This window comes from Amblyomma maculatum, chromosome 2, assembly GCF_055883805.1.
Source record: "Amblyomma maculatum isolate TAMU_Amacu chromosome 2, ASM5588380v1, whole genome shotgun sequence".
Taxonomy (NCBI): Eukaryota; Metazoa; Arthropoda; class Arachnida; order Ixodida; family Ixodidae; genus Amblyomma; species Amblyomma maculatum.
Genome location: NC_139345.1, coordinates 26,841,599 through 26,854,980, shown reverse-complemented (window position 1 = coordinate 26,854,980; position 13,382 = coordinate 26,841,599). Strand labels below are relative to the sequence as shown.

Below are 13,382 nucleotides of genomic sequence, written 5' to 3'. Positions count from 1 at the left end.
GTAAACGAAATGCGTCTGCAGAAAATGTGCATAACATATGCGTGTGTCCGCATCTGCCGAACAACCAAACCCAAAAGTTTGACTTCACCAAATGTGATGTCCACATCATGTTTTTATGGCCAACTCAATAGTTTCCTGCAAATTTTCATGAACCAGCCACAAATTTGAAACCCTGCACCTCCAAAGTTTGACATCATCAGAATTTAGGCAAAACTGATGTGTAAGACCCAACTCGAGTGTGGCCAATTCATTGGTGGCAAACAAATTTAGATGGATATCTCCAAATTTGAACTCATCAGAATTTGGTCAAAATTGGTGTAGAAAGTAATTTTACTACGGTCAACTCAGGGATGCCTTCCACATTTATGCGGGCCGCCCCACAATATGCCATTCTCACGCATTATCTGTGCGTGTGAGGCTCACCCTTGTAATTTTTCACAATAGCTGACAGGGCAGCCAATATATCGACCAATCACAAAGTGTCGAACAAGCACTGGATGCGCTTCGATACAATCCATAGTTATAACCAATTTTATAGGAGATGGCCCTATCGCGGGTCAGTGTCGCCAAGTTATCGATCTTTGCGTTAAATTTAACTTTTTTTCTTTGTTTAACGGGGCGCGGTATGTTTAGCTATTTTTATTTTTTAGTGATTTTTTATTGTCAGCAAAGAAGAAGCCCTCTCTGGTCAGCTGGAACAGCCGTGGGAGCCCAGCTGCACTCTGAAAGGAATTTGACTAGTACAGGGAATCTTCCCCCCAAAATGTTTTTTAGGATCTGGCCGAGTTCGCTCTCTCCAGGCTGATGTCGCTATGGTAGAACGTGGAAGTTAGACGCACGGTCAGTCAGTCAACTGAACAATGACAATTGTGAACTGAACCTAAAATGATAAGATGTAACAAATTCAATATTAAATATGCGAGCCGACTCCGAAGGCTCGCTAAATGCTGCTCAAAGCACGAAATGCGTACAAGTGTAATCCAAACAATCAGCACAGTATGATTGTGTACTGCATGTTGGCAGCAGTCCAGTCCTTGAATTCAGCCAAGAACCAACGGTACGAACGGACAATCGGGCGCAGACTGCTCGGCACATCAGGACGAAGCAGACGGTGCCTTTCTGGTAATGAAAGTGCCTGCAGGCAAAAAAAAAAAAAAAAAAAAAAAGAAAGAAAGAAAGAAAGAAAGAAAGAAAGAAAGAAAGAAAGAAAGAAAGAAAGAAAGAAAGAAAGAAAGAAAGAAAGAAAGAAAGAAAGAAAGAAAGAAAGAAAGAAAGAAAGAAAAGAAGAAAGAAAGAAAGACGTACTTTTGGAACGTTAATTTTGATCTGCAGAATTAAGGAAGGCCGGAGATTCCTCATTTAGTTTAGTTTGGTTCAACAGGTTTAACGTCCCAAAGCGACTCAGGCTATTAAAGACGCCATTGTGTAGGGATGTGGAAATTTAGGCCACCTGGGTTACTTAATGTCTAGTGACATCGTACAGCACACGGATGCCTTGCTTCTCACCTCCATCGAAAAGCTTCTGCCGTGGATATTCCCGAGACGAAGTATTCTTAGTCTGAAGTTCCAAATTAAAAGTGAAAAAAGTGCTTTCTAACGTATTTAAAATATCAGTCATATGGTTTACAGGCCCAATAAGAAAATAAAGTGCAATACAATTACTTTTGATAAAAATTTTGAATTCAACGGTTTTTAGCAGGTTTCGAGTCGTCCTGTTACGGGTTTTCTATTCTTGAATTGACAACACTTTTGCGGCTGACGTTCACTTGTTTACCTCGCTGCTAATCATCAGTGCTAGCTCCAATACCGGTACCGGCAACTGGCACAGTTGGTTAGCTTTTCGGCAGGAGGTTATACACAGTAGCGCGCACGTACTAGCGGTGCTGGGGAAATTATTTTGTGAAGATTACAGGATGGATGAAACATCGGCTGCGCTATTCGCCGCTGTTCTTCAAAATGGTCTGCATGTAGTTGGGAAGCGTTCACTCATCAGACGGCAAAAACAAAATATCAAACTGAATTCTAAGGAGCTTAAGCGTTATATTGGAATTATCCTTCTCCGTTTATAGTGGACTGCTATCGGCCGCAATGACGACTGGGCAAACTCGGTTATAGCATAGTGGCCTTTAAGTCAGAGAGAAAAATAAAACAAAATTAACATACATTAGAATCGGAGTGAGTAGATGGAGATGATATGTGAACTTTAGTATCGCGAAGCCTAGGAATTGAGCTTGTCTAATTTTATGTTTTGATTATATAACGTATTATCAGTATTTTTTTCAGAACAGAACTTTCATTTGTTTGTATTTTTACAACTACATTTTCAATTACATTCAGGTCCTTTAATACGGTAATCCTGGGAGGCCGAATTTGAATCACTTGGTCTGCTGCACGTTTATTTATTTTTTTTAAGCATGAGCAGTCTATTCCTCAGTAATTAACGTATTATCAACAGCTAATAAAGCTTGAACAGCTGAACGCGTCAGCAGAGGTCTACCCTGCTCCGTCTGTTCGTCGTCGTCCGAGATAGGCGCAGTCATCCGGTTTGCAATGTTTTTCTCCTATTTTTGTGCTGTTTGTTTTCTTGCCTTGCCACTATAGCGCCACACTTACATTTTCCACTAGTTTCAACTTACTCAACAAAGTTTTGCTTCCGGAAAAAGTTGTGGCCTGCGCGGATGAAGCTAGGGCTCTTAGCAGCGCATCGGTTTTGCCTCCATCATTGTAGTGTTATCAGTGTCTGCATGATTACGCTCTCAAGGTAAAAAAGTGAGCGTGAAAAAAAATATAGGGAAAGCTGCCGAAACTGGATGGTCCCGCAAATGCAGGCTAACGGCGTGTCCTAGACTTTAGGGCCAGGTGCCACGCTATTCGCATTTCAGTTGATGCTGATACCCATGGCAGTTTATGGAAATAGCGAGCAGACAAAAACCCCAAAAGTTGACTTCCAAGGTTCAGGCTCATGTGTTATCGCCGGGTTCTCGCACTGGACTGTGCGACAAGGCGGAGCATCACGTGCGCGTTGATGGCAGCTTTGCAACGGCAGCCCAAAAATCGCGGCAGCCGGCCCATTATACTTTTTTTTTTCTTTCTTTTTGCAATGCCTAAACACGGTTTCATATAAGTGTCTCATCTTTCGGGCTCCGTCACGCTGCCAGAAGCAACTTCTTGTCCCCTGAACTGCCCGACGTTTTCTGCGGAATGAAACTAATAAAAATAAACTGTCCTACAAGCAGTTTATGCACCTACGTAACACACTGCACTAAGCGGGTGATAAAAGTGAACAAACACCGTTTCACTAGCTAGCGGCGAAGATGTGGTCGTTCCCACACTGCAGGATGTCAGCTCGCAGAGGAATACCTCATTGACTCTGTACTTATGGCTCCGAGCCTTTCTACTTAGCTAATTTGCAATTCGGATTATATGTAAATACTATTCAACGTCCAGCTAGCTATGCATTTCGCATCAGGGTTACTGACTCTGTTCGGTTAAAACCGAATTTCCGGAAAGGAATTTGGCATAATAACGTTTTTGTTTTGTTTGTTTTCAGTCTAGGAAAAAAAAAATTCTCCAAGCTAAGAACGACGTCATAGTGGGTGGCTCCGCACTAATTTAGGCCGCCTGAAGACGACTCCTCCCAGTACACGGGAAAAATTGTCATTTCGCCTCCATCGACGCGAGGTTGAAATTCAATCCGGCTCCTTGGCTGATCAACAGAACGCCGAAACTGCCGAACACCTGCGACCGGTGAGAGCCAAGTCGAATAAATATAATTTTATAAGAGCTGATAAGCGGTACTTGACTGCATGCATGTCATTAGCTTCTGACGCATAATGCTCCAGTTACAAGCAACAGCCAAGACATTGTATAAGCTTGATACAGAAAAGCGGTTCAACTCGGTGTACTTGGATTCACCTTCGTACAAGACTTGGAAGAGGGAGGGGAAGTCATTATGGCGAAGTGGGCAGGGTGACACAATGAAAATAGGGTAAGTCTGGGCCCTTGCGTTAAGGGTGCATTAATGCCGTGAGAAAGGGCGACATAATTAACAAGCGAACGCGGCACTGAACACTTCCCTCCGCAACGAGAGAAAAATAAGGAAAAGGATCACCCTGCCACCGTTCTCGCGTCGCAAGTGAGATTGCTATCTCTTACCAGCACGTTGTCTTCATCGCGTCCCCAGCAGTTTTCAGTGGATGTTAGTGAATTCGATACTCTGGCGTCAATACTTCATTTTACTCTGCAGTCAGCGTTAGCACGGTAGGTCAAAGACCCCTTGAGGTGGCTATAAATTTACGCCTCCTATAACAAGGGGTCTTTCACCCCCTCTCTGTTTACCCTCTTTGAACCACCCCAAGGAAAAGTATATAGAACAGAATATTGGCGAAAGCAACTAATGTCATTGCCTTCTTAATTGACAGCTCGAGTAGATATCGGCAGCCGCTTTCTAAGTGTGCGAACACATAGTGCATAATTAAATCTCAAGCTGTTTTCCGAGCGTATTTATTGTTTTGCATAGATTCGGTCGCGATCACCGAGCTTCATGGTTCGGGAAAACCTTTGAAAGCTATAGCTACTGGGAGCTGCTTCACAGATCCTCTCGAAGTGTAGACCCATTCATAAATTCTTCTCAAGCGCAGTTTTAAACTTGATGTTGTTTATGACTGCAATTCCATTGCATATTGCGGTTGAGCCATAACAGTGACATATCCTGAAATCATCCTTCGAGATGCTTGTAGTTTTCTGCAATTAACTGTAAAAAGACGCAAAGTTTTTTATGCAAGCCTTAACTATATTCGTTGCGAGGGCAACACATGCACAAAAGGCGAGATTTCGACACGCATTCAAATGTTAAGCCACTCTGATTCGTATGACCATCGCAAAACCTTACAAGATCCTAAAGTTCCAACGCTCTAATGATTAAAAGCAACGTCCAAGAATGGTAAACCTGACTGCTGTTTACGTAACGTTTCGGCGTTCATTCTACAGTAAATGCATTCCAGCTGATAAAAATGGCCAGGCTTTTACAAAAGTTTGACAAGTAAGCGGCAGCCAAGTTAGCGCTGCGAAATCAGCAGTTTTCCGTGCGCCTCGCACATGGTGAAAGTAGTTGAGCCCATCGGAGGAAATTCACTCGAAACATTGCTGTCATGAGTAAGAATGGCGAGGATGCTTAGTTGTCAGTTGGTTTCCGCTGGAAATTCTTCTCCGGACGTTTTTGCAGGCTAGTTGATGCATTACTGGACTTGGTTTTAGCGCAGACAGACAACTAAATGACTGTTTTCTCTATTTGTTGTCGCACTGATGATTTATGACCCAATTAAGCAAAGAAATGGGCAGAAATATTTCATAAGTCAGAATCAAAACAAAACACTTCGCTTTCTGTTCACCGTTCGTAAAAAAAAAGAAAGAAGAGGAAAAAGTTTGTATCGATAAATGCATAAAGGAGGAGGGAAAAAGCCAACCAGGGACATCAACCAGAAAGGTTACCAGTTGGCTGCTCTGCACTAAGGAAGAGGAATGAGGGGATTGAAAAGGGGGAAGAGAGAAGGAAGACAGTCAGAAATCGTCACTCAAGCCAGTGGCTCTCGAGCAGCAAAACAGTGCCTGGCAGGCACTCGACTGCTGCGGCGCAGAAGATATTATCCGCTGTTAAAGGGCGAGGATCGAGGTTCTCCAGAGCGCAACGCAGCGTTTGTGTGTCACAAAATCATAGCGCACACACCGGCGTTGAACGATTGTCTCCTCGTAACCGCAGCTTTCACAAGCAGATCTGTCAGCCGTTCCCATCCGAATAGCATATTGATTCGTAAAAGCAACACCGAGCCATAAATGGCACATCAATGTTACTTCGCGACGCGCTATGTTATTGGTCAAGGGTCCAACGTCTTCTGGCGACGGTGGAAAAGGTATGCCGTCTTTCACTCGATGTATAATTCCGATTACTAAGTGTTAAGCAGCAAGACAGGGCATGGTAGTATTTTCTATGAGTGAAGTGATGGCGTCCAACGCGTAAAAAATGCAGAGGCGTAGTATCTGGGAAGTCCGATTCAGCATTAAAGCGCTTGCGCCGCACATTACTGCATTCACACGCCATGATCGCATTCCGATTACTTCAGTCGCAACTTCCCAACCTTGATGCTTTCTCGTGAAGTTAGTAACGAGTGAACAGTGATGTACACAAGGTTCAAACGTGAAATCAGAACTATCGTAGCCGCGAACCGCAATGCTGCCCAGAATGGCAGGCAGGAACACCACTTCATGTTGAATATACATACTGATATATAGTTCTTCCACGGCACATCAGCGTCGCGGCTTACTAATATTCAGCATACGTTCTTTTGCCTGATGCAACTCGGATGTTACTGGCATAACTCTATCTTCAGCGCTAAAATTAACGTAAGAAGGGAAGAAAGGCAAATGCCGCGTCTCAACTCAGCCGTGCTTCAATAGCAGGCGGACAGTTTGTGAAGGAGAGCTTGGTGAGGACAAGACTGTTCCGTGATTAATACGACGAAGATGTTCGCATGAGCTTGGCTTATTAATTCTCTGTAGACGGCCTCCTTGCTACCTAGTATGGGGGATCACAAGGACAGGCTACTTCCACCGATTCTCTTCTGGCAGCGCATCAATTCGTTCGGCGCTCAGTCTTTATCTCCGAGAGGAATCTCTCAGTATGGATTCAGAAGCGCTGGCCGGCGCCGGTGAAAATGGTTGCGTAAGAGGGATCAGTGTTAACTTCTTTGGTTGTATATGCGCATAATAATAAAATGAAATGCTGGTAAGCGGAGATAGTGATAAAGTGTCACTTCCATACGGCATTCACGCACACAGAAGGAAAAGAAGGCGCAAGATCCAATGGAAAAGCTTGCGCGAAATCACGCTGCAAAATGCAGTAGAGGAGCGCTTACCTGGCTGTCTAGCTGTGCGCAACCATACTCCGCAATGAGATCCGGTACAACGCAGCGAATCCACTTGGAAGTGTCCTTGCAGCGCTGAGCTTATATCCTCGAAAAAGCCGGCAGTGAGGTGCGGCACATTTGAGACACTCGGGCGGCACAGTTCAGCGAAGAATCAAGCTGAGGAAACGACTTTAACCGAATATCAAACTACGAAAGACGTGCTGCGGATCATAACTACCAGAAGACACTCGGATGGTCCACTCTATAGCAACCACAGAGGAAGCAGAAACGTTCGATGTCCTGAGTGGTGAAAATCGAAACTAGCTCACTTCTCGTCGTGACACCCCGCAGTGCTCCTGAGCAAAGCCACGTCCTTTCTTGGCTCGCGGTGAAGCTTACCTTCAGGTTGCTCTGGGAGGTCGCTCTGAATTGGCTCAGCCTGTTTCAGTGAGGCCGCCCGCGGCTGCGGTGGGCCACCGATAGAATCCAAGCTTCACTGCGGAACCATAAAACACTGGCAGAGGTCGGCTCGGGCGTCAAGGTCAACGTGTCTGGCCGCTGCTGCCGCAAAACGTGGCTTCTCGGCTGGCGAGCGCGTTTCCTTGGCGGTGGCTCAGCTGTGCTGTCTGCTCGTCGGGTAGCCCAGAAGGCGATCGGCCTACGGCGAAGCCGGTCGTCGCGGCGCCTGTGGAGGATTCGCCGACTGGCCGACTGGCATGTTGACTGGCTGGGCGCTCAGCGACGTTTCGGTTCGCCTAGTGCTCCCCCTCCTTTGAAAGCAGCAACCCTCTCCGCTCCGCCGCTCCTCCTTTCTTGCATCCCTCCTTGTATAGCGAGTACGTTCTGCTCTCGCCCTCAGTTCATAGCACCGCTGCCTTCGTTCGTATCGCCTTCCCTCTCCCAGCACGTATCACACCGGACGGCGCTCTTGTTCTCGGAGCCTTAGTGCGGTCCCCTCTCCCGATTTGCCTCGCTTTGTTGTTCTGCTTTGTTTCCTTTCCTGGCGGGCGGCCTTTATTTTTATCACTACCTTCCGTTTTTTTTTCTTCTTTTATTTTGTGCATCCCTGAACAAGCGCCACGCATGATTTATGCGTGTTGTGTAGGTGGAAGTAAACAGAAAATAAAAACGAAATTGAAAAAGGGAGGGCGGAGTTATCAAAGGAAATTAAGAATTAAAGTACATTCGCTAATTGGTAGCTTTTCAATTCGGGAATCATATGCGCATTAACGTGCTTTAGTTGGCTTCTCTTTAATAAATGATTTAGAAAAGATACTGGAGTAAATGAAGCTTTTTTTTTTTTTTTTTTTTTTTTGCTATTGCTGGCTTGCACGTCTCTGATTAAGACTTACTAACCTTCATCCGCGGTGAACCTGTTAAACGACCCCTCGCTTGGTCGAGCTTAGTGTGGGCGTAGGTGATCGAAGAACAGGAAGGTGGTTACAAACCGAGTAGAAAAATTGTATTGCTAGAACTGCGGAATGTGACGTGCAAAGAGCCTTGTTTTCGATTAACCTAACTGAGGCAGTGCATCATGAGGAAGGCCGGTCTGGACGAGTCTTCAGCTGGAGTGAAGATTGCTGGAAAACGTATCAACAACCTTAGATATGCGGATGATACCACTTTAATTGCAGAAAGTGAAGCGGAACTCAAGAGACTTCTGATGCGCGTACAAGAAGAGAGTGAGAAGTTTGGGCTTAAACTGAACATTAAAAAGACAAAGATCATGGCGTCTTGCCCTATCAAGTCCTGGAGCATCAAGGGACAAGAAGTGGAAGCAGTGACAGATTTTCTCTTCTTGGGCTCCAAGATTACCTCGGAAGGAGACTGCAGCCATGAAATTAGGAGACGCCTGCTTCTGGGAAAGAGAGCAATGGTTAGCCTTGACCGCCTAGTAAAGAGCAGAGACATTAGTCTGCCAACCAAGATCCGTATAACTCGTGCTATGGTCTTTCCAGTTGCGATGTATGGATGCGAGAGTTGGACTGTGAAAAAGGCTGACCGCCGAAGAATTGACGCGTTTGAATTGTGGTGCTGGCGAAGACTCTTGAGAGTTCCTTGGACTGCCAGAAGATCAAATCAGTCAATATTGTCGACCATAAACCCTGACTGCTCATTGGAGGGTCAAATTCTAAAGTTAAAGCTCAGCTACTTTGGTCATCTGATGAGAAGAGAGGAGTCGCTGGAGAAAGATTTGATGTTGGGAAAGGTTGAGGGTTGCCGGAGAAGGGGTAGGCAGCGAACGCGATGGTTAGATGGCATCCTCGAGGCACTGCAGATGAAGTTATGTGATGTTAGGAAGATAGTGAGAGACCGGAAAGCGTGGCGTGACATGGTCAATAGGGTCACGAAGAGTCGGACACGACTGAACGACTGAACTGAACTGAACTGAGGCAGCGCCATATGCTAGGTGAGGCAGATTTGAGAGACATGTGAGTCAGTTAGGAGTATGCCTGAGCGGAAAAAAAAATAAATAAATAGCTGCACACATTAAACTTTTTTTTGCCTCTAAATATCGCCCCATGAAAACTATTCTACAGCTGCGTTGACTATTCTCATTAGTTCAAGTCAGCTTTCGTATGATTAATAATGCATTAACACTTAAATGCCTAGTCAAACTAAAACAGGAAATTGGCTGTATGTCACTGGCCAGCCTCTGAGAAAGCAGAAAAAAAAAATTTTTCACTCTCGTTACTAATATTTTTATCTTAATACCAAACCTGTGAAACTGAAAAGTATCATCCATGAATTTTCAGTTTATTCAGTCTTCATCGTTTACATACAAATTCTGTGAAACTTTACGCTCGACCATTTTTATAATGCTGAACTGTAATCGGTTACAAAATACTCAAAGGCATATACACCTCAGAGGGCACCCTTCAACCAATGATTGTTGCCGTAATGTTCATCGTTTAGCGCGCACCTCCAGTTGACCAGCTATTCGCGCTAAGAGATTAACTGCGACGTCCTGAGAACCGATCGGTCTCGTTTGCCGGAGGACTTTCTTTCAGGGGCATGCACCGCTGCATTCTTGAGTTGTCACCGACTGCAGAAGCTCTTCCTGCTGTTAAACCACCATTCCTATGGTCCCTTTTTGCTAATGTCTAACCCTGATTCGTTCGCATCTATGTCTGAAGCCTACAGCATCAGGGAGAGCAACTACACTTGCGTCGAAACCTGTATGGATGCTGCCGTCTGAAATGTGTATACGCTTTCCAGCGCAATGAAGCACTATCTAAAGAGCATAGAGCTATGGAATGGCAAAAAATATGAACCATTACAGCAGAATAACAGAGCAGATAAATTCTCATTGGTGCGAATGTTCGTCAACCGAGTCAGTTCGTCAACAACACTCACATGATCGGAGCCCCAATGCTAACTCATTCTCCTAGGCATCAGTACAACTGATATTGCCCATGATTTTTTTTTTCTCGACCTGCAGTTCAGATCTGAGCCCAGTGGAGAGTAAGGAGCAAAAGCGTTCAGGACACGTTTATCAATTTCCTCGCGTAGTTTGTTATTTCAGTCACGATTTAGCGGCTGCACTCAGGGGTAATTGCGTAACCGTCGTAAGAATCTGAGGCATGCCGACATATAGGGGGGCCTGAGGTAGCAAATATTCTCGGTTCTGCGTGATACTTCGGGTGCCTTGAAACACAGTAAAGCAGAAACGCGCAGACTATTGCGATGAATTCGACAAATGAGTGAGGCATCGCTTTCATTCAGAGCTCCCCACCCTCCTTTAAACTTACAACGTTGATAATGCTTTAAAGGGGGCTAACGCACTCATATTATTATTACAATGTTGTTTTGGATTCTTTGCACGTGTGCTAAGTTTCGCGGTCCCATTAAGCGAGTGCCGCGGGCTCCAAACCTGAGACAAGGAGTCGAGGCCATGTCGACGGTGTGAGGTTCTACTTCACCAAAGTTCTGCTTGCCGCAGGCGATTGCACTTACGCGGTGTACCTCTTTTTTGGATCCATGCAGGACACTTGCGGCAACGTCGTTTGTACTTCGGCACATGTCGTCGGCTTTGCTCGCAACCTGACACCACTTTGTCTTAGTTTTTCAGGTGTGACGCCGACTTCACTCGCCATGTGACACCGCCTTGTTTTCGTTCTTCAGGTGCGCAACTCTTTCTCCGCATCCCTTATTTTTTTGCTGTCGTGTGGAAAGACAAAGCCGCAGCTGTCTCCCGCACGCCATGCCCGAAGGCTTCAGTTTCGCCCCAACACTCTCGCATGTTTTAGGAAGGAGGGGTGAAGAAATCGGAAGGGCTTTGAAAGCGATATGCACACTTTCTTTTTTCTTTTTCTTTTTTTTTTCAGTGTTCTCGAATCAATAAAAACAACCGTTACAATGCAATGTAAAGCAAGGAATGCAGGGCAGCAAGCCACAACCACATCTCGAATATATCGATACAAAACAACCGTTACAATGCAATGTAAAGCAAGGAATGCAAGGCAGCCAGCCACAACCACATCCCGAATAAATCGATACCGATAACGTTTCCTCCCTAAATGCCACGATTTCCGGCGAGATTTTGTGCCTCTGTTAGAAAACTGCCAGATCTTAACTTTTCATGGTTAAAGCCCGCAACATACGGTTTCTCAAACTCGACGTCGTACCATAATAGGCCGTTGCTACGAGAAGCTATAGGCGTAGTGGTGACGCTGATAAACAGGTAAAACGTGGGTGGTGGTAGGATAGTAGTAGTAATAGAAATAATAATAATAATAATAATAATAATAATAATAATAATAATAATAATAATAATAATAATAATAATAATAATAATAATAATAATAATAATAATAATAATAATAATAATAATAATAATAATAATAATAATAATAATTATAATAATAATAATAATAATAATAACACAGCAGTAGTGATAGTAGTAGTAGTAGTAGTTGTTGTTGCCGGAAAGTATTGCTTTTCAAAAAGCTTGTTCACTCCGTCCAGAAGCTTAGTGTAAAGCCGACAGACTGTTCCGGAAGGTAACACGGTCTTCAAATAGCCATAGATGAGCACTGCGTCCCACCGGATCTTCTTAGGCGACCGAAGTGTAATTTTTTCCCTTTGTTTTGGGGCAGTGCGGTCCCTAGCTTGACGCAATTAGCGCTGATTAAATGGCCTGGCATGTGTTGTAGGATTGCAAAGAAATAATTTATTTTTTGACGGCTATACCAAGCAGAGCTTGGGCAGAGAATTTGGCGCTATATTTTGAGTGAAAGCATCGGTAGAAACCGGATTATTCAGCGAAAAGCTTTTAAATTGTATTTTCTCGTGTTAAAAATTCGCAACAAAAATTAACTCAGTATATGCATTTGTTCAGCGCGTGAAGTGCAGGGCTTCATTTACTGCTTATCTTGGCGGTCTAAAAGCTTGAAGGATGCAACGACATGGTGTTTGGAGAATCATATTTATTTTCATTTTCAAATTGACAGTAATTATATAACCACATATAATATAATCGTTATGGACAGCACTTAAGCGTTTCCAATCTGCCTGCTTGGCTGTGTGCGGTGTCGTTCAGTATGAAAGGGAAGGTTGAGGTTGCACAAAAAATAGAAATATCCATTATTTCCGTAATAAAACCGAACATAATTTTTTTTTTGGCTGCCGTACTTCACAATAAATTCACGTTAAGAAACAGTAAACAGTACGCTTGTCGCACATAATTACGGAGTAATAACTTATTGAATACCATACCAACGTGCCTAGTCATCAACCTTGTTGAATTCTCGAACTTTGTTCCCTTTCATATTTTGCGACCCTGTGCACTGCGCAAACATCCACATCGCTGCGGCAACTTAAATGCACAGGAGCATTGGAGCAACAAGTGGCTAGCGTGAGCAGAGTTCTTATATCGATGCAAATGAAACGCCTAATAAATGCCTGAATTCTGGTTTCTCGCTTCTGAAGCGTCGTATTGAACGACGTCATGACCAGATATAAACTTATAAACTGGCTTAGATTATGAACAAGTAGCTAAAACCGCACCCAAAAAGGGCCACAACACTTATTATACCTCGCTTACGGCACCTTAAGCTTTCTGCACTACAATCTAAATTGTCTTGAGAGCCCACTTCCCGGCATATATATCGGGTTTAACCTGATGGTAAGAAATCTATTCAGGACGCGAGAATTGACTGAAACTGGGTATTGCATAAAAAGAAAGGGCACTATACATTATACCACATACACGTTTGTGAACTCTATTTTGGATCACAGTGTAATGCTACTAAAGCACGTCGGGTGAAGGGGCAAATAAACAAGCATTCTGCACAAAATCTGAACTTAGTAGAGTTCTGTAAGTACACCAAATAATATTTCTGTTTCAGCTGAACTACCACCTCATTGTTGCTCGTTGGTTTTTCTAGCATAGTTTCAGATGCAGGCGAAAAGCAAGGCGCCCATGTGCTGTGCGATATCAGTGCACGTTAAAGAACCCCAGGTGGCCCAAAATTTCCG

The 13,382-nt window shown here is 44.2% G+C and overlaps 1 protein-coding gene across 1 annotated transcript in view; it reads right to left on the bottom strand.

The window, feature by feature from the left end:
* LOC146198195 (uncharacterized) overlaps positions 1–7,626 on the bottom strand; it is a 203,129-nt gene extending 195,503 nt beyond the window's left edge. Inside the window, exon 1 of the mRNA XM_084593590.1 lies at positions 6,912–7,626. The gene's annotated coding sequence lies outside the window, so the exon portion shown is untranslated. The remainder of the gene's footprint in view (positions 1–6,911) is intronic.
* Positions 7,627–13,382: the final 5,756 nt, after the last annotated feature.